A 14,698-nucleotide genomic window follows, 5' to 3' on the forward strand; every position below is an offset into this window, starting at 1 on the left:
CACCTTAGAGCACGCTAGAGTTATTAAATACCAGGGCTGGGTAAGTTACTTCATAAAATTAATGTTACTAGTTACCTGTCCAAAATTGTAATCAGTAACACAACTTTTCCATTACCCAAACTCAGTAATGTAATCTGATTACATTCAGTTACTTTTAGATTACTTTCCCCTGTGCAGCTGTATTCATCGACCTGGCCAAGGCTTTCGACTCTGTCAATCACCGCATTCTTATCGGCAGACTCAACATCCTTGGTTTCTCAAATGACTGCCTTGCCTGGTTCACCAACTACTTCTCAGATAGAGTTCAGTGTGTCAAATCGGAGGGCCTGTTGTCCGGACCTCTGGCAGTCTCTTTGGGGGTGCCACAAGGTTCATTTCTCGGGCCGACTCTTTTCTCTGTATACATCAATGATGTCGCTCTTGTGGCTGGTGATTCTCTGATCCACCTCTACGCAGACGACACCATTCTGTATACTTCTGGCCCTTCTTTGGACACTGTGTTAACTAACCTCCAGACGAGCTTCAATGCCATACAACTCTCCTTCCGTGGCCTCCAACTGCTCTTAAATGCAAGTAAAACTAAATGCATGCTCTTCAAACGATCGCTGCCCGCATCTGCCCGCCCACCTAGCATCACACCTCTGGATGGTTCTGACTTAGAGTATGTGGACAACTATAAATATCTAGGTGTCTGGCTAGACTGTAAACTCTCCTTCCAGACTCATATTAAGCATCTCCAATCCAAAATTAAATCTAGAATTGGCCTCCTTCACTCATGCAGCTAAACATACCTTCGTAAAACTGACTATCCTACTGATCCTTGACTTCGGCGATGTCATTTACAAAATAGCCTCCAACACTCTACTCAGCAAATTGGATGCAGTCTATCACAGTGCCATCCATTTCGTCACCAAAGCCCCATATACTACCCACCACTGCGACCTGTATGCTCTCGTTGGCTGGTCCTCGCTTCATATTCGTCGCCAAACCCACTGGCTCCAGGTCATCTATAAGTCCTTGCTAGGTAAAGCCCCACCTCAGCTCACTGTTCACCATAGCAGCACCCACCCATAGCATGTGCTCCAGCAGGTAAATCTCACTGGTCATCCCCAAAGCAATTCCTCCTTTGGCTGCCTTTCCTTCCAGTTCTCTGCTGCCAATGACTGGAACGAATTGCAAAAATCACTGAAGCTGGAGACTCATATCTCCCTCACTAACTTTAAGCATCAGCTATCAGAGCAGCTTTCAGATCATTGCACCTGTACATAGCCCATCTGTAAATAGCCCATCCAACTACCTCCTCCCCTTATTGTTATTTATTTTATTTATATATATTTTTTTCTGCTCCTTTGCACCCCAGTATCTCTACTTGCACATTCATCTTCTGCACATCTATCACTCCAGTGTTTATTTGCGAAATTGTAATTATTTTGCCAATATGGCCTATTTATTGCCTTACCTCCCTAATCTTACTTACTTCATTTGCACACACTGTATATAGACTTATCTATTGTGTTATTGACTGTACGTTTGTTTATTCCATGTGTAACTCTGTGTTGTTGTTTCTGTCACACTGCTTTGCTTTATCTTGGCCAGGTCGCAGTTGTAAATGAGAACTTGTTCTCAACTGGCTTACCTGGTTAAATCAAGGATAAATAACATTTAAAAAATAGGCATTAGAAGAAGACAAATGTATGTTACCAATTGATTGACATCTATTGCAGGATAAATCAATGTCAAAGTTTACATAGCTGGCCATATATATGGATGTTACATTTTACTTTATGGGTTGGTTATGTAGGCTTGTTCCAGAATAGGACTTGGAAATATGAAAGTATAGATTAGCCATATTAATTTACCTGAGCATAACTCCAAAACTAAGGAGTTATTAGCCAGCCCTACTCTGTTGTTTATGATTTTGTTGTCATGGAGGACTGATTGGGCTCATTGATTAGAGTTGAAAAATAATTGCTGCGCTCATGGAGTGGCATGCTTTGAGCACTACGGAGAAGTGCTATTTACATGTGAAAAATGAATGCCATATGCTACATTTGCTTTAGGCCTATTGTTCACCTTTTTGTTGGTGACACTTTTGATATCTTGATAATAGGCAGCTGTTTAATTAAACGGCAAATCCACTGATACAACTGTGGTAAAAAAGCTGAGGGATGGGCCTGGAGAAATGTAACCACTCTCAGATGAATACATAGAGCTATGGATGCAAGGACTGACCATCCATGATATCAAAATTATTGTTTTAACCATGTTATGAGACTATACAGTGTTTGTTTACATGTACAATGTTTACAAACATTGGAGTAAAACAAGCTTATATTTTTGGTTCTCATGGAGTGTGACAGTTGAACTAATGTCATGAGGCATAAGTTATATTCTTGCAGAATCAATTAGTGTGTGTGTGTGTGTAATCACACACACACAGTAACGGTCAAAAGTTTGGACACACCTACTCATTCCAAGGTTTTTCTTTATTTTTACTATTTTAGAATATTAATGAAGACATCAAACTATGAAATAACACATATGGAATCATGTAATAATTAAAAAAGTGTTATAAAATATATTTTGATTTGTTTATTTGAGATTCTTCAAAGTAGCCAGCCTTTGCCTTTATGACAGCTTTGCACACTCTTGGCATTCTTTCAATCAGCTTCATGAGAAATGCTTTTCTTGACAGCTTTGCACACCCTGGAATGCATTTCAAATAACAGGTGTGCCTTGTTAAGTTAATTTGTGGAATGTGTTTCCTTAATGCGTTTGAGTCAATCAATTGTGTTGTGACAAGGTAGGGGTGGAATACAGAAGATGGCCCTATTTGGTGAATGACCAAGTGCATATTATGGCAAGAACAGCTCAAATAAACGAAGTGAAACGACAGTCCATCATTACTTTAAGACATGAAGGTCAGTAAGTGCTGAAAATGTCAAGAACTTTGAAAGTTTCTTCAAGTGCAGTCGCAAAAACAATCGAGCGCCATGATGAAACTGGCTCTCATGAGGACCGCCAGAGGAAAGGAAGACCCAGAGTTACCTCAGCTGCAGAGGATAAGTTCATTAGTTACCAGCCTCAGAAAATGGCAATTAACTGCACTTCAGATTGCACCATCATTGAGTTCAGACACATCTCAACATCAACTGTTCAGAGGAGACTGCGTGAATCAGGCCTTCATGATCAAATTGCTGCAAAGAAACCACTACTAAAGGACACCAATTATAAGAAGAGATTTGCTTGGCCCAAGAAACACGAGCAATGGACATTAGACTGGTGGAAATCTCTCCTTTGGTCTGATGAGTCCAAATTGGAGATTTTTGGTTCCAACCGCTGTGTCTTTGTGAGATGCAGCGTAGGTGAACGGATGATCTCTGCATGTGTGGTTCCCACCGTGAAGCATGGAGGAGGAAGCGTGATGGTGTGGGGGTGCTTTGCTGGTGACACTGTAAGTGATTTATTTTGAATTCAAAGCACACTTAACCAGCATGCCTACCACAGTATTCTGCAGTGATACGACATCCCATCTGGTTTAGGCTTAGTGGGACTATCATTTGTTTTTCAACAGAACAATGACCCAAAACACACCTCCAGGCTGTGTAAGGGCTATTTAACAAAGAAGGAGATTGATGAAGTGCTGCATCAGATGACCTGTCATCCACAATCACCCGACCTCAACCCAGTTGGGGTGAGTTGGACCGCAGAGTGAAGGAAAAGCAGCCAACAAATGCTCAGCATTGAAATGCATTCCAGGTGACTACCTCATGAAGCTGGTTGAGAGAATGCCACGAGTGTTCAAAGCTGTCATCAAGGCCAAGGGTGGCTACTTTGAAGAATCTCAAATATAAAATATATTTTGATTTGTTTAACACCTATGGTTACTACATGATTCCATATGTGTTATTTCATAGTGTTGATATTCACTATTATTCTGCAATGTAGAAAATTGTAAAATTAAAGAAAAACCCTTGATTGAGTAGGTGTCAACTGGTTTCAAAAACAATGAGTGATAGACAGCTTAAACGTCTTGAATTCAACCATTATTGGGTTCAAATACACATCTAGATTTGTGTACAGCCATGCACAACAACCACAATCCGTAAGGCGCAAATATCTAAATGAGAGAGCAGCAGTTTGATTCACATCAATGCGCTATGTAGATATCAGTAAGTGATATCCATATCGCCGTAGACTACAGCACTGCTGTCATCCTTACCTCCAAGTTTGTATTAAAGTTGGGAAATCTTTGGATGCTGACAGCAGTCGCACCATTGGAAGCCATAGCTTGGACTGTAGCCTACAAAAACCTATTCCTGCTCTTTACCCGCGATCCTTCAAACACATTAGTGTGTCATCATAGTGGTCTCTGACTTGTGGTCAGACTTGCTCTGGTGGAACAAACTTAAACTTGCGTCTTTTTTCAATACTGATTTGAATGTCATTGAGAAGTGTCAAAGATTTTTGTTACAAACATCCTTTCTGATTACAGTTACCGTTTTTTGTAATCCCTTACATATAATCTGTTACTCCTCTATAATGTACAAAACTCTACTATACCTTTACTGTATTCTACTGTAACGTATTGAACTCTACTGTGCTGTACTTTGATGTCCAAATTTGTGAAACATAGATGTCTATCTTTGGTTCAGATTTGGTCCGACAAACCAAATTTGGTCTTGTTTGGGTGCCGAGCTCATAAAAAAAAATTATACTGTGTATAATAATACCCAAATATGCAAAGGATGCATATTTATACCTTTGTGTACCTATTTAGGAAAATGACATTCATATGCATATAGATCAGGGACCCATGATGAAATTCCATTTCCGCAATTCATTTACCGGGTGTAGCCTAAATCCACTTCACTTACTGTAGTTCATTAAGAAAGATATCTTTTTTCAAAGTCAATTGCTTAGCTGACACCCTGTTCTTTCTGCAGACATCATTCAATCTTAATTCGGACCAGATATGTAATGTTTCCTATGGATGACTGACTGTATAATTTTAAATCAAGATATTCCTATTTTAAGTCAACATTCTCTGATGTGTGGTCGTCCAACTGTCTTTGTGGTACCATTTGAAAATTTAAATAAAAATTGTATTCCCATTTCAGTATATTTATCAACCAAAACATGACACCCACCCTGTATTCAAGAGAATGTTGTCTCAACCGATGGCGGGCACAACACAACCTTCGATTATGTAAAATAGGGTCTACGATACAACATATGCGAATATATACAGTTGAAGTCGGAAGTTTACATACACTTAGGTTGGAGTCATTAAAACTTGTTTTTCAACCACTCCACAAATGTCTTGTTAGCAAACTATAGTTTTGGCAAGTCGGTTAGGACATCTGCTTTGTGCATGACACAAGTAGTTTTTCCAACAATTGTTTACAGACAGATTATTTCACTTATAATTCACTGTATCACAATTCCACTGGGTCAGAAGTTTACATGCACTAAGTTGACTGTGCCTTTAAACAGCTTGGAAAATTCCAGAAAATTATGTAATGGCTTTAGAAGCTTCTGATAGGCTAATTGACATCATTGGAGTCAATTGGAGGTGTACCTGTGGATGTATTTCAAGGCCTTCTTTCAAACTTAGTGCCTCTTTGCTTGACATCATGGGAAAATCAAAAGAAACCAGCCAAGACCTAAAAAAAAAAAATTATTGACCTCAAGTCTGGTTCATCCTTGGGAGCAATTTCCAAATGCCTGAAGGTACGATGTTCATCTGTACAAACAATAGCACGCAAGTATAAACACCATGGGACCACTCGGCCGTCATACCGATCAGGAAGGAGACACGTTCTGTCTTCTAGAGATGAATGTACTTTGGAGCGAAAAATGCAAATCAATCCCTGAACAACAGCAAAGGACCTTGGAAACCGGTACAAAAACCGGTACTGATTTGATTTGATAACCTGAAAGGCTGCTCAGCAAGGAAGAAGCCACTGCTCCAAAACCGCCATAAAAAAGCCAGACTACGGTTTGCAACTGCACATGGGGACAAAGATCGTACTATTTGGAGAAATGCCCTTTGGTCTGATGAAACAAAAATGGAACCGTTTGGCCATAATGCCCATCCTTATGTTTGGAGGAAAGAGGGGGAGGCTTGCAAGCCGAAGAACACCACCCCAACCGTGAAGCACGGGGGTGGCAGCATCATGTGCTTTGCTGCAGGAGGGATTGGTGCACTTCACAAAATAGATAAATTATGTGGATATATTGAAGCAACATCTCAAGACGTCAGTCAGGAAGTTGAAGCTTGGTTGCAAATGGGTCTTCTAAATGGACAATGACATTTACATTACATTTACATTTAAGTCATTTAGCAGACACTCTTATCCAGAGCGACTTACAAATTGGTGCATTCACCTTATGATATCCAGTGGAACAACCACTTTACAATAGTGCATCTAAATCTTTTAAGGGGGGGGGTTAGAAGGATTACTTTATCTTATCCCAGGTATTCCTTAAAGAGGTGGGGTTTCAGGTGTCTCCGGAAGGTGGTGATTGACTCCGCTGTCCTGGCGTCGTGAGGGAGCTTGTTCCACCATTGGGGTGCCAGAGCAGCGAACAGTTTGGACTGGGCTGAGCGGGAACCGTGCTTCCTCAGAGGTAGGGGGGCCAGCAGGCCAGAGGTGGATGAACGCAGTGCCCTTGTTTGGGTGTAGGGCCTGATCAGAGCCTGAAGGTACGGAGGTGCCGTTCCCCTCACAGCTCCGTAGGCAAGCACCATGGTCTTGTAGCGGATGCGAGCTTCAACTGGAAGCCAGTGGAGAGAGCGGAGGAGCGGGGTGACGTGAGAGAACTTGGGAAGGTTGAACACCAGACGGGCTGCGGCGTTCTGGATGAGTTGTAGGGGTTTAATGGCACAGGCAGGGAGCCCAGCCAACAGCGAGTTGCAGTAATCCAGACGGGAGATGACAAGTGCCTGGATTAGGACCTGTGTCGCTTCCTGTGTGAGGCAGGGTCGTACTCTGCGAATGTTGTAAAGCATGAACCTACAGGATCGGGTCACCGCCTTGATGTTAGTGGAGAACGACAGGGTGTTGTCCAGGGTCACGCCAAGAATGACCCCAAGCATACTTCCAAAGTTGTGGCAAAATGGCTTAAGGACAACAGTCAAGGTATTGGGGTGGCTATCACAAAGCCCTGACCTCAATCATATAGAAAATTTGTGGGCAGAACTGAAAAAGCATGTGCAAGCAAGGAGGCCTACAAACCTGACTCAGTTACACCAGCTCTGTCAGGAGGAATGGGCCAACATTCACCCAACTTATTTTGGAAGGCTACCTGAAACGTTGACCCAAGTTAAACAATTTAAAGGCAATGCTACCAAATACTAATTGAGTGTATGTGAACTTCTGAGCCACTGGAAATGTGATGAAAGAAATAAAAGCTAAAATAAAAAATTCTCTACTATTATTCTGACATTTCACATTTCACATTCTTAAATGTCAGGAGTTGTGAAAAACTGAGCTTAAATGTATTTGGCTAAGGTGCATTTAAACTTCCAACTTCAACTGATATATATTTGTTTACTCGTTTTTAGAGAATTGATCTTAATTAAAGGTTAAAAAAATTACAAAATTTTAACTTTTTTTCAATAAATAGTTTAACAACACTTTTTGTAAGCTTTTAAATTATATCAATCTCCACCTTTTGATCTTTTCAGTGATGAAGACATGGATGTCTCATGTTATGGTGGGGCAGTGGTGGAAAAAGTACTAAATTCTCATACTTGAGTAAAAGTAAAGTTACCTTCATAGAAAATAACTCAATTGAAAGTCACCCAGTAAAATGCTACCTGAGTAAAGTCTAAAAGTATTTGGTTTTAAATATACTGAAGTATCAAAAGTAAATGTAGTTGCTAAAATATACTAAAGTATCAAAAGTAAAAGTACGAGTAATAAAAAATTCCTTATATTAAGAAAACCAGGGTCACACTCCAACACCTCAGACATAATTTAGTGAGTCCTCCAGATGAGAGGCAGTAGGGATAACCAGGGATTTTCTCTTGATAAGTGTGCAAATTGGACCATTTTCTGTCCTGCTAAGCATTCAAAATGTAACGAGTACTTTTGGGTGTTAGGGAAAATGTATGGAGTAAAAATTACAATTTTCTTTAAGAATGTAGTGAAGTAAAAGTAGTCAAGAATATAAATAGTAAAGTACAGATATGCCAAAAACTACATAAGTAGTACTTTAAGGTACTTTTACCTAAGTACTTCACACCACTGTGGTCTGGTATGGGCAATTCCACGGTAACGGAATTGAGCTGTGATTTTCTCTTTTTTTTTCACATAAAATATATGACCAATAAAAAAAAAAAACATTTATTTCAAAGTTTAACAAACCATACAACTCTGCACAAGGACTACTTTTAACAATTGACACTGAACATTTGATAAACACCTTTACTGGAAGAACTGTGCAAATGCAAAGTTTGGTTACACAATTTCAGTAGAATCTCCCTCAGTTTTTTTATGTGACCACATTTCCCAAAAGCGCTGTTAAATCTCTGCTCCAAAAGAATGAGGTGTCAGCTATGGCATTACACTTTGAGTTTAAAAACATCTATTTTGGTTATTGAACTACAGCAAGCGGTAATGGAATTTCATGGTTCCCTGACCTAAACGCGTAATTATGGAAATTAATGTATTTTTCATGGTGATGTATCCTAAATAGGTACACAAAGGTAGACATAAGCAATATCATCCTTTGCATATTGGTATTATTCTACACACTGGCTATTATTTTAATAATCTCCGGCACCAAACTTTGTTGCTCCCTACCGGACCAAATCTGAACCAATCATAGATGTCTATGTTTCACAAATTTGGACATCAAAGTACAGCACAGTAGAGCTCATTAGAGTACAGTACTGCTGAACAGAACAGTACAATGCATAGAGTATAGTTCACTAAAGTAGAGTTTAGTGAAGTACATTATAGAATACTCAACTCTGGTGGGCTCTACTGTGTACTGTACTGAACTCTACTATTCTACAGTACAGGACTGTACTATACTCTGCTTGTCTTTACTGTACTGTGGTCTACTTTACTGTACTGTGCTGTCCAAGCTTGTGAAACAGATATTTATGATTGCTTCAGATTTTGAATCAAGGCTAGTCTGGACCAGACCAAAAAACATCTGTGGACGTTGAATTCAAGGCCAGGGTGGACTGACCAAATTTCAGCTACTTTTCAACATCCATGGACGTTGCTCAGTGCGTGAGGATGCTGGTTACAGTAAATGGAAGGAGAAAGGCTCTTGGGTAGGTTTCTGTAAGAGATGGGACAGGTGACATTAATGAGAGAGGGAGGGAAAGAGAGACTGTCCAGACTTTTTAACCACCAGATGACAGAAACGGGCAACAGCTGAACATAACAGTATGCCAGTGGAAGGGAGGACAGTAGCAGTAGACCCAACTGTGGTTTGTGACTACTATGATTTTCCATTGTAGCTAATTAAACTGCAGAAATTATTTTGTTCTGTTACCAATTTGGTAACAGAATTTTGAGTTTTAATCACTTAATAATTCATAAACAAAATTGATATCAGTAAAAACACTAACTAATTGATAGGTCTACCTTTACTGTTACTTCTGTGAACTTTCATTATCCACATGAGGGAGAGAAATGACAAAATATCTGAAAGATATGCGGGTTTTTGATTACAGATTTTCAAGGCACAATGCAATGTTTCTTAAACTTACAGAAGGCAGAAAAATGTCTCAAACTAAATAAAGTGTTGATATTAGTTGTCAGGGGTCTTTACTTCAACATTACTGTGTTTTTATGTATTTCTAATTCCATTTAAGACTTGATGTTTTCTAACACCCCTTTTCCATCTGTTTGACAAGAAATCAAAGCCTTCTCTTATTCCAAGTTTTTACAATGGAAAATGGGTGGGTGGCTATACACTGCTCAAAAAAATAAAGGGAACACTTAAACAACACAATGTAACTCCAAGTCAATCACACTTCTGTCAAATCAAACTGTCCACTTAGGAAGCAACACTGATTGACAATAAATTTCACATGCTGTTGTGCAAATGGAATAGACAACAGGTTGAAATTATAGGCAATTAGCAAGACACCCCCAATAAAGGAGTGGTTCTGCAGGTGGGGACCACAGACCACTTCTCAGTTCCTATGCTTCCTGGCTGATGTTTTGGTCACTTTTGAATGCTGGCGGTGCTTTCACTCATGTGGTAGCATGAGACAGAGTCTACAACCCACACAAGTGGCTCAGGTAGTGCAGCTCATCCAGGATGGCACATCAATGCGAGCTGTGGCAAGAAGGTTTGCTGTGTCTGTCAGCGTAGTGTCCAGAGCATGGAGGCGCTACCAGGAGACAGGCCAGTACATCAGGAGACGTGGAGGAGGCCGTAGGAGGGCAACAACCCAGCAGCAGGACCGCTACCTCCGCCTTTGAGCAAGGAGGAGCAGGAGAAGCACTGCCAGAGCCCTTCAAAATGACCTCCAGCAGGCCACAAATGTGCATGTGTCTGCTCAAATGGTCAGAAACAGACTCCATGAGGGTGGTATGAGGGCCCGACGTCCACATGTGGGGGTTGTGCTTACAGCCCAACACCGTGCAGGACGTTTGGCATTTGCCAGAGAACACCAAGATTGGCAAATTCGCCACTGGCGCCCTGTGCTCTTCACAGATGAAAGCAGGTTCACACTGAGCACGTGACAGACGTGACAGAGTCTGGAGACACCGTGGAGAACGTTCTGCTGCCTGCAACATCCTCCAGCATGACCGGTTTGGCGGTGGGTCAGTCATGGTGTGGGGTGGCATTACTTTGGGGGGCCGCACAGCCCTCCATGTGCTCGCCAGAGGTAGCCTGACTTCCATTAGGTACCGAGATGAGATCCTAAGACCCCTTGTGAGACCATATGCTGGTGCGGTTGGCCCTGGGTTCCTCCTAATGCAAGACAATGCTAGACCTCATGTGGCTGGAGTGTGTCAGCAGTTCCTGCAAGAGGAAGGCATTGATGCTATGGACTGGCCTGCCCATTCCCCAGACCTGAATCCAATTGAGCACATCTGGGACATCATGTCTCGCTCCATCCACCAACGCCACATTGCACCACAGACTGTCCAGGAGTTGGCGGATGCTTTAGTCCATGTCTGGGAGGAGATCCCTCAGGAGACCATCCGCCACCTCATCAGGAGCATGCCCAGGCGTTGTAGGGAGGTCATACAGGCACGTGGAGACCACACACACTACTGAGCCTCATTTTGACTTGTTTTAAGGACATTACATCAAAGTTGGATCAGCCTGTAGTGTGGTTTTCCACTTTAATTTTGAGTGTGACTCCAAATCCAGACCTCCATGGGTTGATAAATTGGATTTCCATTGATTATTTTTGTGTGATTTTTGTTGTCAGCACATTCAACTATGTAAAGAAAAAAGTATTTAATAAGATTATTTCTTTCATTCAGATCTAGGATGTGTTGTTTAAGTGTTCCCTTTATTTTTTTGAGCAGTATGTGTGTGTGTGTGTGTGTGTGTGTGTGTATATATATATATATATATATATATATATATATATATATATATATATGCCTTAATTTCAGAAAAGTGTAGACTCTTAGCTTTCATTTGACACCAAATGTTGACATGCTCCTATGAACTTGACATGTTAGTACTCATGGATCCTTTTACATGGAAATGACTATGCAAAATGGGTTAACTTTGGCATTTTTTAAATGTATTTTTATTTCACCTTTATTTAACAGGTAGGCCAGTTGGGAACAAGTTCTCATTTCAAATCAAATCAAATTTATTTATATAGCCCTTCGTACATCAGCTGATATCGCAAAGTGCTGTACAGAAACCCAGCCTAAAACCCCAAACAGCAAGCAATGTATGTGAAAGAAGCACGGTGGCTAGGAAAAACTCCCTAGGAGAGGAACCAGGCTATGAGGGGTGGCCAGTCCTCTTCTGGCTGTGCCGGGTGGATATTATAACAGAACATGGTCAAGATGTTAATGTTCATAAATGACCAGCATGGTCAAATAATAATAATCATAGTAGTTGTCGAGGGTGCAACAAGCACGTCCGGTGAACAGGTCAGGGTTCCGTAGCCGCAGGCAGAACAGTTGAAACTGGAGCAGCAGCATGGCCAGGTGGACTGGGGACAGCAAGGAGTCATCATGCCAGGTAGTCCTGAGGCATGGTCCTAGGGCTCAGGTCCTCCAAGAGAAAGAAAGAAAGAGAGAATTAGAGAGAGCATATTTAAATTCACACAGGACACCAGATAAGACAAGAGAAATACTCCAGATGTAACAGACTGACCCTAGCCCCCCGACACAAACTACTGCAGCATAAATACTGGAGGCTGAGACGGGAGGGATCAGAAGACACCGTGGCCCCATCCGATGATACCCCCGGACAGTGCCAAACAGGCAGGATATAACCCCACCCACTTTGCCAATGCACAGCCCCCACACCACTATTTACAACTGCGACCTGGCCAAGATAAAGAAAAGCAGTGCAACAAAAACAACAGAGTTACACATGGGATAAACAAAACGTACAGTCAATAACACAATAGAAACATTTGTATACAGTGTTTGCAAATGAGGTAAGGCAATAAATAGGCCATAGTGGCGAAGTAATTACAATTTAGCAGTTTACACTGTAGTGATAGATGTGCAGATGAGGATGTGCAAGTTGAAGTACTGGTGTGCAAAAGAGCAGAAAAACAAATATGGAATGAGGTAGGTAGTTGGTTGGATGGGCTATTTACAGATGGGCTGTGTACAGCTGCAGTGATTGGTAAGCTGCTCTGACAGCTGATGCCTAAAGTTAGAGAGGGAGATATGACTCCAACTTCAGTTAATTGTTTTTAAATACTTTTTTTGCAATTTGTTCCAGTCATTGGCAGCAGAGAACTGGAAGGAAAGGCGGCCAAAGTAGGTGTTGGCTTTGGGGATGACCAGTGAGATATACTTGCTGGAGCGCGTGCTACGGGTGGGTGTTGCTATGGTGACCAGTGAACTGAGATAAGGCAGAGCTTTACCTAGCAAAGGCTTATAGATAACCTGGAGCCAGTGGGTTTGGCAACAAATATGTAGTGAGGACCAGCCAACGAGAGCATACAGATTGCAGTGGTGGATAGTATATGGGGCTTTAGGACAAAACGGATAACACTGTGATAGACTGCATCCAATTTGCTGAGTAGAGGGTTGGAGGCTATTTTGTAAATAACATCGCCGAAGTCAAGGATCGGTAGGATAGTCAGTTATACGAGGGTATGTTTGGCAGCATGAGTGAAGGAGGCTTTGTTGTGAAATAGGAAGCCGATTCTAGATTTAATTTTGTATTGGAGATGCTTAATATGAGTCTGGAAGGAGAGTTTACAGTCTAGCCAGACACCTAGGTATTTATAGTTGTCCACATTCTGAGTCAGAACCATCCAGTGTAGTGATGCTAGTCAGGCGGGCGGGTGTGGGCAGCGATCGGTTGAAGAGCATGCATTTAGTTTTACTAGCATTTTTAAAAGCAGTTGGAGGCCACGGAAGGAGTGTTGTATGGCATTGAAACTCGTTTGGAGTTTTGTTAACACAGTTTCCAAAGAAGGGCCAGATGTATACAGAATGGTGTCGTCTGCGTAGAGGTGGATCAAAGAATCACCCGCAGCAAGAGCGACATCATTGATATATACAGCAAAAAGAATCGGCCCGAGAATTGAACTCTGTGGCACCCCCATAGAGACTGCCAGAGGTCCGGACAACAGGCCCTCCGATTTGACACACTGAACTCTATCTGAGAAATCGTTAGTGAACCAGGCGAGGCCGTCATTAGAGAAACCAAGGCTGTTGAGTCTGTCAATCACTGTATTCTTATCGGCAGAGTCGAAAGCCTTGTCCAGGTCGATGAAGACTGCTGCTCAGTACTGTCTTTTATCGAAGGCGGTTATGATATTGTTTAGGACCTTGAGCGTGGCTGAGGTGCACCCGTGACCAGCTCGGAAACCGGATTGCATGGTGAAGGTACGGTGGGATTCGAAATGGTCGGTGATCTGTTTGTTCACTTGGCTTTCGAAGACTTTAGAAAGGCAGGGCAGGATGGATATAGGTCTGTAGCAGTTTGGGTCTGGAGTGTCTCCTCCTTTGAAGAGGGGGATGACTGCGGCCGCTTTCCAATCTTAAGGAATTTCAGACAATACGAAAAAGAGGTTGAACAAACTAGTAATAGGGGTTGCAACAATGGCGGTGGATAATTTTAGGAAGAGAGGGTCCAGATTGTCTAGCCCAGCTGATTTGTAGGGATCCAGATTTTGCAGCTCTATCAGAACATCAGCTGTCTGGATTTGGGAGGGGGGGGGGGGGGGTCTTTGGCCAGTTTCTGCGGGGGGTGCAGAGCTGTTGATCGGGGTTGGGGTAGCCAGGTGGAAAGCATGGCCAGCCGTAGAGAGATGCTTATTGAAATTCTCGATTATCGTGGATTTATCGGTGGTGACTGTTTCCTAGCCTCAGTGCAGTGGGCAGCTGGGAGTAGGTGCTCTTATTCTCCATGGATTTTACAGGTCCAAAGGGTTACTTTCTGATCACTTCTACAATGGGCAAATATGTCTGGAAGGTTTAGTTCAAATGAAAACAGGTGCTGTCAAAAAGTGATTGAATTCAAATGGATTTTACCCGTCTCTCTAGCTCTCTCT

The sequence above is a fragment of the Salmo trutta genome, chromosome 16 (genome assembly GCF_901001165.1).
Source record: "Salmo trutta chromosome 16, fSalTru1.1, whole genome shotgun sequence".
NCBI lineage: Eukaryota > Metazoa > Chordata > Actinopteri > Salmoniformes > Salmonidae > Salmo > Salmo trutta.